The sequence below is a fragment of the Cervus canadensis genome, chromosome 16 (genome assembly GCF_019320065.1).
Source record: "Cervus canadensis isolate Bull #8, Minnesota chromosome 16, ASM1932006v1, whole genome shotgun sequence".
NCBI classification, from domain to species: domain Eukaryota; kingdom Metazoa; phylum Chordata; class Mammalia; order Artiodactyla; family Cervidae; genus Cervus; species Cervus canadensis.
The window spans coordinates 29172345-29186621 of NC_057401.1; positions in this window are offsets into that span (position 1 = coordinate 29172345).

Consider the following 14277-nt stretch of genomic DNA (forward strand, 5'->3'; position numbering starts at 1 on the left):
TGATTGGAACTTTTCCTATTCTTGCCTTCTGCATTCCGACTGCTCAAGCCATTCCTTCTCAAATTGACCTTCTAGTTGTCCAGTCAACTATGCTTAATGTGCACAGCACTTTGGAAAAGTATGATAAACATACAATATATTTTTAAAAATCACATTTTATCCTATTTTGAAAAAAGTTTTCAGTTTGGTGACCAAGCACACATGCATGAGTATATTCAAGGTCCCAGTCTCCTCATTATTATAAAAACAGTCAAGAATGGGTCTTTTTTGCTCTGTTATTCTTTGAAAAAAAACACGTAGCAATAAATAAATCACCAAGTCCAAACTGATATAGTGCTTGCAAATTGATTAAGTACAAATGGAAAATTACTAAGAGATGCAAAATTAAGCCAGAGTCATAAAATGTGTTAGACAGACTTCTGAGAAGAGGGTACATTTTAAATACTGGATGACTAAGATTTTAGTCATCCTAGGATTCCTAGGATGTTCCTAGGATTCCTAGAATTCTAGGAATCCTAGGAATCCTAGTGGTTCCTAGGATTTTTATTCTATTCACCTTTCCCCTTCACCACTGGATAAATCAACTGGGAGAATTAATTAATTGAGGTATAGTCATACTGTGGAATACTCTACAATAGTTACAATAAATAAACTGAATATCAACATAAATACATTTTTTTCAAAAATAGTGAACAGTTAGGTTTATTCCAGTTGCTTACCACGATAAGCCGTGCTCAATAAACACCCATGCACACGTTTCCTTACACACAGGTGTAAGAGTTTCTCAAGTGAAATTTGAGAAGTGAAATTTGTCCTTTTTGAAAGATATGCACATCTCCAGCTCACTAAATATGTTAAAATCTCTCCAAGTGGTTTTTCACTTAGTAGCATATGAAAGTTTTCATTTCTCCGCATCCTAAGTGACATTTGGTAATTTAAGAATTTCCATTTTTGGCAACCTAATAGTTGTAGAATGGTATCTCTTTTACTTTTATTTACATTCGCTGATTATTTGTAAAGTATCACATTAGTTCCTAAGTTTATTGGTTGTTCTATGAACTGCCTATTACATCCTTTTCATATTTTCAGTTGTTCTTTTTATTTCTTATGTTGATTTGTAGAACTTGTTTATATATTACAAGAAATATCTTCCTGGCTATATGCATTTAAAATAACTTCATTTATGAGGTCTATTATTGTTTAGAATTTTTTCTCTTTGATACAAATTTGACTATGTTGACAATATGGTTTGGGTGTTTAGTATCTTCTATAAGAAAACCACTTCTATATTTGGTTATAAAATATTTAAATTTTAAGAAACAGATCTCTAATCTACCTATAGCTTCCTTAGTAAGGTGTGACATAGAAATCCAATTTGTTTTTCTATATGAAAAAAAAAAATGTTTCACAACACTGTATTTGTTGTCACTGCTTTATATTCTGCCTCTAATTTCTTCCTAAAAGTAATGTTTCTAGAAAATTGCAGCACATTTTAAAGGAGATATCCTTACTTTTCAGTTATACTTTAGACATAAGTAACCAGAGAAAATTTAATGTATTGGGTTGGCCAAACCAATATTACAGTCTGTGTGTATATTCCAGAGGCAATGAACTTCTGGAAATCTTGTTTCTAAAATATTCATTATGAGATAGTACTGGACTGGAGAGCAAAGAGGAATGAAAATGCGCTAAAGATGCCAATGTCCTTTGGGCATGTCAGCTACATATCCTGAGGCAAGGACCACCGCACTGGGGAATAACCAGTGTCCCACTCATGCCACGGGGTGATCTTGGGCTTCTAGTGACTGAAATGTGTCCTTAGGACTTTATCTTTAGCCTACACTTATCTTTGGCCCATAATTAAGCATTCCACGATAATCTCCAGATCAGCATGTTTCTGGAAGCCACGCAGGGAGAGACATGTTAAAGGCGTTCCACTGTGCCACCAACTTCAGAGTGACAAAGCGCCCCGGCAGCAGCCTGCCCTCAGGTTAGCACTCACTGCAACGTTTCACTGAAGGAAGTTGACCACATACTGAATGGAATGCTTTCTTCTGGGAAACACTGGATCATCTATCAGGGAAAGAGAAATGACTCAGAACAAACTACTCAACAAACTGTCTCCAGCAAGCATCTCTGAGGAAGCCAGTGGACAGGAGACAGATGGACATTACTGAATTATCTCAGATAATAAAGGATAGCCTGTTAATATAATCAGAGCCTGCAAAATTGCTGTTAAAAAAAAAAATCCTGAGCTCAGGTAGTAAAGAGACACATATGAAAGCAGTAATTCCTGGGTTCCTTTTTTTTCAATTTAACACTCCTATAATTTAAAAAAATTTTAATGGATTTTTATTTTCAAGACCTGGAAAAACAAAGGTCCTCCGAAGCTGAGAGCAACTGCTTCCAGTGTTTGCCTAAAGCCATTCTTTTTATTGGAGGAGTTACAGCCCCTCAAGAAGAAGGGGTTTATAATGGAAAAAATGAGACGGCATCAACCATAATGAAGCTCAGAAAATAAATAATAAAAACCCTGTTCATGCCTGACACTTTATGTTTCTAAAGGAAACCTCTGCCTTTTATCTAAAATGAGACAGTTGCTGAGGAAATGGATAAAGCCCAGGTTGACCAGCCCACAGTGGTCCATTCCCTTCGGAATATTCCTCAAAGATGAAGCGTTTTATGAGAAAGACAAGCATATATTTAACATGGTTCTTTTACTTTACCTTTACAACTCTGCAGGGGAAAGAGTCCCTTGATATTTGCTAGATTTTCCTTACTTTCAGTCTCCCAGATAAATGCAGCAGAAACCCTTTTAGCAAAGTCTCCAGTGAAGAGAGGACTTGCTTTTTCAGCTGAATTCTGTAATGTCTTGATGCAGGAAAAGGAAACGGCAGAATTCCCTGGGCCCAGTTCTTGCTGGAGTAAATGGAGATTGTACATGTAGACTCCTCCATAATGGAGCATATGATTTCTTGGTGCAACAGTACTTTTTAAAAGAATATATGGAAAAAAGTACTCAATATCCTCATGGAGCTGGGGACGGTACGCATGGTAGTATATGTGAAACTGTCCCTGTCCTTGAGATGCTTCTATTCCAGGAAGCAGAGTCAGTCATCAAACATGACTGCTAACAGCTATTAAACACTTTAGCTTTTCTACTACATTTAACTCTTCACACAGATTATGTTCTGTAACCTGCACAGCAGTCCCAATAAAATAAGGACTATCACTACTACTAATTTCTGTGATTATTTTTTTAATGTATTTATTTTTAATTGGAGGATAATTGCTTTACAATAGTGTGTTGGTTTCTGCCATACATCAACATGAATCAACCATAAGCATGCATATGTCCCCTCCCTCTCAAACCTCCCATCCCATCCCACTCCTCTAGGTTGTCACAGAGCTCTGGGCTTGAGCTTCCTGCATAATACAGCAAAATCCCACAGGCTATCTGTTTTATATATGTTAATATATCTGATTCAATGATACTCTTGTTTGCCCCACCCTCTCCTTCCTCCCACCGAGTCCACAAGTCTGTTCTCTATGGCTGTGTCTCCTACTTTTTAAGATGCTGAAACAGTCTCTGAGGGATTAATGAGCCTCCCCAGAGGGCATCCAGCAGGCAAGAATTTATATATTTTCCCAGTTCCACAAGCCAGAATGTGTACTGGTGGAAAACAACCCTTGCTGTTAATTTAAACATGCTGATATCAAGAGCTAGAGTGGATTCAAAACACTTCGCTCCCTATCAATAAGCTGCGGTGAGTAGTATAAATATACTGAAGCCTCCTACAGTATTGGTATCAGGGGTCATGCCAAGGCACCCTTCTCTAAGAAAATTTCCGTAGGACCTATTTCCCTGATGGCTCAGACAGTAAAGAATCTGGCTGCAATGCAGGAGACCTGGGTTCGATCCCTGGGTCAGGAAGATCCCCTGGGGAAGGGAATTCCATGGACATAGGAGCCTGGCAGGCTAGTCCATGGAGTTGATCACAGTTAGACACCACTGAGCAACTAACATTTTCACTTTCTCTTAGTAAGATTCAAGACAAGCCAACATTCCTCTAATTTTTATTCAAGGGAATTCATACAAGGTAATGGTGATGGCAACCCATCCGGTCACTCATGAAGGAACTTCCTAATTACGTCTCATGCTCTCTTACACCCCAGTTATTTCTCTGCCTTAATTTTAGCACAACAAGCTTTGGGCATAAATTGCGTTGGTTTTTAATTTAAAGAGTTTGGTCCCTCACCACATTTTAAATCCTGATGCTGCTATATTTGTAAGCTGTATAGTTCACATTCTAGCCTGCACTTAAGTTATATTTTGTACTTATCTAATTCTTCCATTAAGCTTTAACCTCCTTGTAGGTGAGTGCAATGTATTATTCATTGATGAGTTTTGAAAAGTTTCTTGGTGCCAGGCATGGTGCCCTGCTAATGATTTTAAATGTGGTGCTCAACTAATGATTTTAAACGTAATGCTAACCTGGGCAAGGTCTCTCAGGTAGTAAATGAAGGAAGCAGAATTAAAGCCTAGGCAGTCTGATGCAGAGGCAAAGCTCTAGACCATTCTTAGAAGCAGCAGACCGTTTTTAATTATTGTAGATTCTTACACCATTGGGAGACTTTATAACAGAAAAGACTTTTAAAATTTTTTTCATAGGGAAAAATTTAAACATATAACAAGAATCAAAAATAGTATAATGAACCCCTGTGTATCCATTGCCAAATCCAACAATTGTCAACTCACAGCCAATCGTGTTCTAACTACATTCTGTATCACCCCCCGAACACTGTATAATTTTGAAAGAAATTATTTGACATATCATTCTATACAGTATATACCTTTAAAAGGTAAGATCTTCAAAAACAACCATGACATCATTACCCCACTTTAAAAGATTAGCAATTATCCCTTCCTATCAGCAAACATTTAGTAGGTGTTCAAATTTCTGACTTTCTCATAATTTTTTCAAGTTATTCAAATGTGGTTCCCAATATGGTCCATACAATTTGACTGTTGGATCTGTTTCTTAAATCTCTTTAATCTAGTTTTTTTTTTTCTTTTTTCTTTTTCCTTTCTCATGCTTTTGTTTTCCTTCTAATGTATTTGGTGAAGAAAACAGCTTATTGCTCCTATAGGGTCTCCAGAGTAGATTTTACTGATTGGACTCCTGTGGTGCCTTTTCATATTCATCTCTGTCCTTTTATTTTCTATAAATTGGCAGTTAAGTATAGATTCTTAATCACATTTAGGTTTGATTGAAGAAGGGAGACAGTCAAGAATACTTATTAAGTGTTGTTTTATACTTCTATCAGTGGGTACATAATTTCTGGTTGTCACTCTTTGTGTTAGCAGCCATTGATGTACATTTCTGAGACACCATTTCATTAGGGGTTACAAAAAAATTATATTATAATGTCATGCTTCTTTCTTGATTTATTGCTTCAAGCTCTTCTGGAAACTTTTCTTCATTAGTTAGTTCTTTAATTTTATTTATCAGTTCTTTTAATTATGAACTGGTTTCCTGGCATATTAAATTGAAGGTTGAAATATATGTTGGTATTAATATGAGCTTATAGATTTAAGTATTTTGAATGTTGGAATCATTCTTATTCATGCTCAAAATTTTCCAACTTTTATCAGGACACATCTTCAAATTTTCTCCTTTAAATGTGAGTTAAGTAGTCTTTGATAACTTTCTTATTGTTTGGTGTAACAAGATGTTCCAGGATTAATTTAAATACATTTCCTAACATCAGCCATTTATCTAAAGAATTCTGGTCTATTTTACTGGGAAAAGTTATTTAGGGACCAGAGTATGGATGCTAGTGGTGCTTATTGCTATAGGCTGGTCATTCTTTCTAGATTTTTTCTCAGTTGATGGAGCTAAGCTTCATATTTGTTTTGAATCTAAAATAGAATTTTATAGTGATATATTTAATTCAAATTCAAGTCAACAGATTTTTAATTAACTTGTTTATTATCATAGCTATTTCTTCTTTTTCTCATGCTAAACCCCTAGATTCCATAACCATCAACATAATAACTCCTCTATTTTATCCTAGACCACACACACAACAATCTCAGAATACTATTTTGGTAGATGTCCGATAGCCCCCGTTCTTCACCAACCTCTTACATCTACACACTTTGTTATTTAAACTTTTTTCATACTTATTCTGGACCTATCTGATGATTTTCAGAGGCCACAGGATCTTAGCAACCATTAGACAAAAAATTAGAAAAAATTCTTGCATGTGTCTGCTTTCTTTCTTGCACTTCCATGATGCCTTAAGAACATACCTGGGCTAGACTGCCAGAGGAATTAGAGGTCAATAGAGCCATATTGACTCTGTTATTAATATCTGCCATTCTAGAGAAGTGAACAGCCAAATAATCCCCAGCTTGAGCTCACCACGTTCAGCAGAATCATCTATCTAACCAAAAACTAATAACATACTCATAAGGCCAGAACATATCAGCTAAACTCTGCAGACTTGTGAGCTAAATAAATACTATTTTATCTTGTATTTGTTTGTTACTAAACATTTTGTCTTGAGGCATAATTTCTACAAATAACACAATGTGATTACTGAAAAAGTATTTTGCAATCTTTTTTGTACATATTATACTAGGTATGTGCAGTCATATGTTTTTAACATCTGTGAAGAAGTTCCACTCTTTGTAATTATGCTCAACTTGATACAGAGTAAAGTTCATTAATTTTATTATGCCTCCAATTTTCAAGTATTAATTTTCATTTAATTTTTCTTGATAATAATTTAATATTTATATGGTTCCAGGAAATCTACAAAGCAGGATGTATTTAGGAGAAAATCACAATTCAAAAAGACACATGCACCCCAGTGTTCATAGCAGCACTATTTACAATAGCCAAGAGATGGAAGCAAACTAAATGTCCATCAACAGTGGATGGATAAAGGACATATGGCATATAAATATACACACATACACACAATGGAATATAACTCAGTCATAAAGTAGAATGAAATAGTGCCATATGCAGTAACATGGATGGACATAGGGATTATCATGCTAAGTGAAGTATATCAGAGAAAAACAAATATCATATGACACCATTTATACGGGGAATCTAACAAGTGATATGAATGAACTTATTTATGAAATAGAAACAAACTCAGACTTTGACAACAAACTTATGGTTACCAAAAGGGGGATAAATTAGGAGTTTGGGATTAACATATACACAGTATAGATAAAAAAGATAATCAATAAAAACCTACTCTATAGCATAGGGAACTCTATTCAATATTCTACAATAACCTATATGGGGGAAAAAACTGAAAAAAAATGGACATATGTTTACATATAATTAAATCACTTTTTTGTATACCTGAAACTAATACAACATTGTAAATCAACTATATTCCATATAAAATCATTAAAAAAAAATAAGATATATTCAGAGAAATACAGTTTTTATCTCTGTCCCTCCACACTGCTTTCTCCTGGGCTGAAGGATGACCATTAATATAGGGTTAATTTATCTTGTCATTTAAAAATAAACAAATAAATAAATTCAAATTTAAGCATGTTCCTTCTCTTCTAGTAAAAATAGCAGAATATAGAGAAATTCCAAGCTGATATGTGTTATGCCTTGTATTCAAAGCAAGGGTGTTAGTAGCTAGCTATACTCCTTGGCTATTATTCTAACATTTACTGCAAACTATTAAAATGATAATAATAACAGATCACTTCAGTCACTCAGTCATGTCCAACTCTTTGTGACCCCATGGACTGCAGTACGCCAGGTCTCCCTGTCCATCATCAACACCTGGAGTTTGCTCAAACTTATGACCATTAAGTCGGTGATGCCATCCAACCATCTCATCCTCTATCGTCCTCTTCTCCTCCTGCCTTCAATCTTTCCCAGCATCAGGGTCTTACCTAATGAGTCAGTTCTTCACATCAGGTGGCCAACGTAATGGAGTTTCAACTTTAGCATCAGTCCTTCCAAGAACATTCAAGACTGATTTCCTTTAGGATGGAATGATTGGGTCTCCTTGGAGTCCAAGGAACTCTAAAGAGTCTTCTCCAACACCACAGTTCAAAAGCATCAATTCTTTGGTGGCTCAGCTTTCTTTATAGTCCATCTATCACATCCATACATGACTACTGGAAGAAACAACAGCCTTGACTAGACAGACATTTGGTGGCAATGTAATGTCTCTGCTTTTAAATATGCTGTCTAGGTTGGTCATAACTTTTCTTCCAAGGAGTAAATGTCTTTTAATTTCATGGCTGCAGTCACCATCTGCAGTGATTTTGGAGCCCCCAAAAATAAAGTCTGTCATTGTTTCCACTGTTTCCCCATCTATTTGCCATGAAGTGATGGAACCAGATGCCATGATCTTTGTTTCCTGAATGTTGAGCTTTAAGCCAACATTTTCACTCTCCTCTTTCACTTTCATCAAGAGGTTCCTTAGTTCTTCTTCACTTTCTGCCACAAGGGTGGTGTAATCTGCATATCTCAGGTTATCGATATTTCTCCTGGCAATCTTGATTCTGGATTGTGCTTCATCCAGCCCAGTGTTTCTCATGATGAAGTCTACATATAAGTTAAATAAGTGGGGTGACAATATACAGCCTTAACATACTCCTTTCCCAATTTGGAACCAGTCTGTTGTTCCATGTCCAGTTCTAACCATTGCATCTTGACTTGCTTACAGATTTCTCAAGAGACAGGTCAGGTGGTCTGGTATTCCCATCTCTTTCAGAATTTTCCACAGTTTATTGTGATCCACACAGTCAAAGGCTTTGGCATAGTCAATAAAGCAGAAATAGATGTTTTTTCTGGAACTCTCTTGTTTTTTCAATAATTCAACAGATGCTGACACTTTGATCTCTGGTTCCTCCGCCTTTTCTAAAACCAGCTTGAACATCTGGAAGTTCATGGATCACATACTGCTGAAGCCTAGCTTGGAGAATTCTGAGCATTACTTTACTAGTGTATGAGATGAGTGCAATCATGCAATCAAAGCTGGTAGTTTGAACATTCTTTGGCATTGTCTTTCTTTGGGATTGGAATGAAAACTGACCTTTTACAGTCCTGTGGCCACTGCTGAGTTTCCCAAATTTGCTTGCATGCAGCACTTTCACAGCATCGTCTTTTAGTGCTTGAAATAGCTCAGCTGACATTCCATCACCTCCACTAGCTTTGTTCATAGTGATGCTTCCTAAGGCCCACTTGACTTCAGACTCCAGTATTTCTGGCTCTAGGTGAGGGATCACACCATCGTGGTTCTCTGGATCATGAAGATCTTTATTATATAGTTTTTCTGTGTATACTTGCCACCTCTTCTTAATACCTTCTGCTTCTATTAGGTCCATACCATTTGTGTCCGTTATTGAGCCCATCTTTGCATGAAATGTTCTCTTGGTATCTCCAATTTTCTTGTAGAGATTTCTAGTCTTTCCCGTTCTATTATTTTCCTCTATTTCTTTGCACTGATCACTGAGGAAGTCTTTCTTATCTCTCCTTGCTATTCTTTGGAACTCTGCATTCAAATGCGTATATCTTTCCTTTTCTCCTTTGCTTTTTGCTTCCCTTCTTTTCACAGTTATTTGTAAGGCCTCCTCAGACAGCCATTTTGCTTTTTGCATTTCTTTTTCTTGGGGATGATCTTGATCCATGTCTCCTGTACAATATCATGAACCTCCGTCCATAGTTCATCAAGCACTCTGTCTATCAGATCTAATATCTTGAACCTATTTCTCACTTCCACTGTATAATCAGAAGGGATTTGATTTAGGTCATACCTGAATGGTCTAGTGGTTTTCCCTACTTCAATTTAAGTCTGAATTTGGCAATAAGGAGTTCATGATCTGAGCCACAGTCAACTCCCGGTCTTCTTTTTGCTGACTGTGTAGAGCTTCTCCATCTTTGGCTTCAAAGAATATAATCAGTCTGATTTCGGTGTTGACCATCTAGTGATGTCCATGGGTAGAGTCTTCTCTTTTGTTGTTGGAAGAGGGTGTTTGCTATAATCAGTGTATTCTCTTGGCAAAACTCTACTAGCTTTTGCCCTGCTTCATTCTGTACTCCAAGGCCAAATTTGCCTGTTACTCCAGGTGCTTCTTGACTTCCTACTTTTGCATTCCAGTCCCCTATAATGAAAAGGACATCTTTTTTGGGTGTTAGTTCTCAAAGGTCTTGTAGGTCTTCATAGAACCGTTCAACTTCAGCTTCTTCAACATTAGTGGTCAGGGTATAGACTTGGACTACCGTGATATTGAATGGTTTGCCTTGGAAATGAACAGAGATCTTTCTGTCATTTTTGAGACTGCATCCAAGTACTGAATTTCCAACTCTTTTGTTGACCATGATGGTGACTCCATTTCTTCTAAGGGATTCTTGCCCACAGTAGTAGATATAATGGTCATCTGAGTTAAATTCACCCATTCCAGTCCATTTTAGTTCGCCGATTCCTAAAATGTCGATGTTCACTCTTGCCATCTCCTGTTTGACCATTTCAAATTTGCCTTGATTCACGGACCTAACATTCCATGTTCCTATGCAATATTGCTCTTTATAGCATCAGATTTTGCTGCTACCACCAGTGACATCCATGTTGTTTTTGCTTTGGCTCCATCTCTTCATTCTTTATGGCTTTATTTCTCCACTGATCTCCAGTAGCATATTGGGCACCTACCAACCTGGGGAGTTCATCTATCAGTGAACACTGACAGAATACTAAAGTGGTTTGCCATTCCCTTCTCCAGTGGACCACATTTCTCCACAATAACAGTAGTGGGCCCAATAACAGTAATACTATTAGCAGTAATATTAAGCATTAAATAATAACACTAAATGCGAAAAGTTAACATTTCTAAAAAGAACTAACATTGGGTTCTAAAAAGAACCCAATATTACAACATTTAGCATCAATTATGAGCCAGACAATGCCAAAGAATGCTCGAACTACTGCACAATTGCACTCATCTCACACGCTAGTAAAGTAATGCTCAAAATTCTCCAAGCCAGGCTTCGGCAATACATGAACCATGAACATCCAGATGTTCAAGCTGGTTTTAGAAAAGGCAGAGGAACCAGAGATCAAATTGCCAACATCTGCTGGATCATTGAAAAAGCAAGAGAGTTCCAGGAAAACATCTATTTCTGCTTTATTGACTGTGCCAAAGCCTTTGACTGTGTGGATCACAATAAACTGTGGAAAATTCTTAAACAGATGGGAATATCAGACCATCTGACCTGTCTCTTGAGAAACCTGTATGCAAGTCAGGAAGCAATGGTTAGAACTGGACATGAAACAACAGACTGGTTCCAAATGGGAAAAGGAGTACGTCAAGGCTGTATATTGTCACCCTGCTTATTTAACTTCTATGCAGAGTACATCATGAGAAACGCTGGGCTGGAAGAAGCACAAGCTAGAATCAAGATTGCCGGGAGAAATATCAATAACCTCAGATATGCAGATAACCACCCTTATGGCAGAAAGTGAAGAGGAACTAAAAAACCTCTTGATGAAAGTGAAAGAGGAGTGAAAAAGTTGGCTTCTAGTTCAACATTCAGAAAACTAAGATCATGGCATCTGGTCCCATCATTTCATGGCAAATAGATGGGGAAACAGTGGAAAAAGTGTCAGACTTTATTTTGGGGGCCTCAAAATCACTGCAGATGGTGACTGCAACCATGAAATTAAAAGACGCTTACTCCTTGGAAGGAAAGTTATAACCAACCTGGATAGCATATTTAAAAGCAGAGACATTACTTTGTCAACAACAGTCCGTCTAGTCAAGGCTATGGTTTTTCCAGTAGTCATGTATGGATGTGACAGTTGGACAGTGAAGAAAGCTGAGTGCCGAAGAATTGGTGCTTTTGAACTGTGGTGTTGGAGAAGACTCTTGAGAGTCCCTTGAACTATAAGATCCAACCAGTCCATCCTAAAGGAGATCAGTCCTGGGTGTTCATTGGAAGGACTGATGCTGAAGCTGAAACTCCAGTACTTTGGCCACCTCATGCAAAGAGCTGACTCATTGAAAAAGACTGTGATGCTGGGAGGGATTGGGGGCAGGAGGAGAAGGGGACGACATAGGATGAGATGGTTGGATGGCATCACCGACTTGATGGACATAGGTTTGCATAGACTCTGGGAGTTGGTGATGGATAGGGAGGCCTGGCGTGCTGCGATTCATGGGGTCGCAAAGAGTCGGACACAACTGAGTGCTGAACTGAACTGAACTGATGAGCCAGACATCTTCAGAACAATAGTTAAAGAAACTGACAGAGTTTAAGTAACTCATTAAAGGCTACCCTGCTAACAAATAACAAACTGGGTGTGCACTAGAGCTATACCCTTTCTATTCTGCTATATTATTGCTCTTGTTGTTCAGTTGCTCAGTCCTGTCTGTCTCTTTGCAGCCCCATAAACTGCAGCACGCTAGGTTTCCTTTCTTTCACCAGAGACTGCTATTTTGCTACATAGCTTCTCATTACATTCCAGTCCTTTTTAATTAGTAATAAGCTGCACACAGAGTCGGACACGACTGAAGTGATTCAGCAGCAGCAGCAGCAGCAGCAAGCTGCCATATAATATAAAGGATTAAATGAAACAATCTCTGAAGTTTTCTCAAGTTTGAACATTCTATGACTCTGTAATAATCTATATTTTAAATTCAAAACAAAAAGGAGACATTGAATTTGAAGATGACATTCCCCAGCATCCACACATTACAGATTTTAGAAAGTTTTGAACTACACTGTAGATAAGCATTGTACTGGTATTTTGTTTATATGACGCTAAACACTAGTGCTTTTGGAATGCAATGCAGAGAAGAATTATTTTGCTCCTAATAACAGAAAATCAGTTCCATGTGAATTAATTTAAAAAATAATTGAAGGGAACTATTTACAACTTAAAAGCCCAACATTAGTTATCTTCAAGCAGAGTTGGATACAGGTACTCAACTAATATTATCATCAAATGTTCATTTACATATAGCACTACTGCAATGGGTTGCCCTCACTGGCTAGCATTTTTAAATTTTGAAAGGGTACCTTCCTACAGCTCAGCAAGTCTGAAGGAAAGAACTTTTAAAACAATCAATGCTTCCAACAGAAGTTCCAGGATTGAGTGTCAGTAACCTGATTTTGATAACATCATCATCGAAAGAATGTTCTTACAAGCAAATCAGAGTCATATAGCTATCCTGCAAGAAATTAATCCCACCCAAACCACATGGACTAAGGATGAGAGAAAGGTGATACCTCAGATGAAAAATCAGGGTTTTTACCAAAAAAGCAGTGGCTAGCTTATGTACAAGCACATACAACAGACATCTGCAAAAAGAGGATAAAGAAGAAAAGTGCTGGATAGCCTCATGATTGGTGAGTAGTCACAGTGATATACAATAGCTAAATCCTTCTCCCATAAATATTTGATGTTCTTGAAAAGTTGTGTGACAAAAGAAAACAGACAGAATCATAAAAGTATCCAAACCAGTTAAATTTTCAATCACCTCACGCTCCTACCTTCCTTTAAAGGTACAGGAAGTACTCAGTGAGTTACTGGATGGAATTAAAAGAATCCATCTCAGTTTAGGGCCAAGGTGGAACAGTTATTAACCAAAGAAAACAACTTTCTTACTTTTTAATTCCAGAAATCCTAGAGGTGATCACTATTAATATTGGGAAAGAAGAAAAGTGAGAGTTGTTGATATTAAAAGATTCTGATTTCTTAAAGGAGAATTCTCTTGGTTTACCCTCCTGTATTAAAAAATTTATTGGCGTATAATTGATATACAATATTGTGTTAATTTCAGGTTTATAGTAAAGTGGATCAGTTATACATATACATATCCACTCTTTTTTTAGGTTATTTCCCCATATAGTCTGTTACAGATTATTGAGTAGATTTCCCTGTACTGTACCAGTTCAGTTCAGTTCATTTCAGTCGCTCAGTCGTGTCCAACTCTTTGCGACCCCATGAACCGCAGCACAGCAGGCCTCCCTGTCCATCACCAACTCCCAGAGTTTACTCAAACTCATGTCCATCGAGTCGGTGATGCCATCCAGTCATCTCTTCCTCTGTCGTCCCCTTCTCCTCCTGCCCCCAATGTCTCCCAGCAACAGGGTCTTTTCCAGTGTACATAGTAGGTCCTTATTAGTTATATATTTCATTTACAGTGGTATGTACATGTCAAACTCAATCTCTCAGCTTATCCCTCCCTCCCTCACCCCTGGTAACCATGAGTTTGTTTTC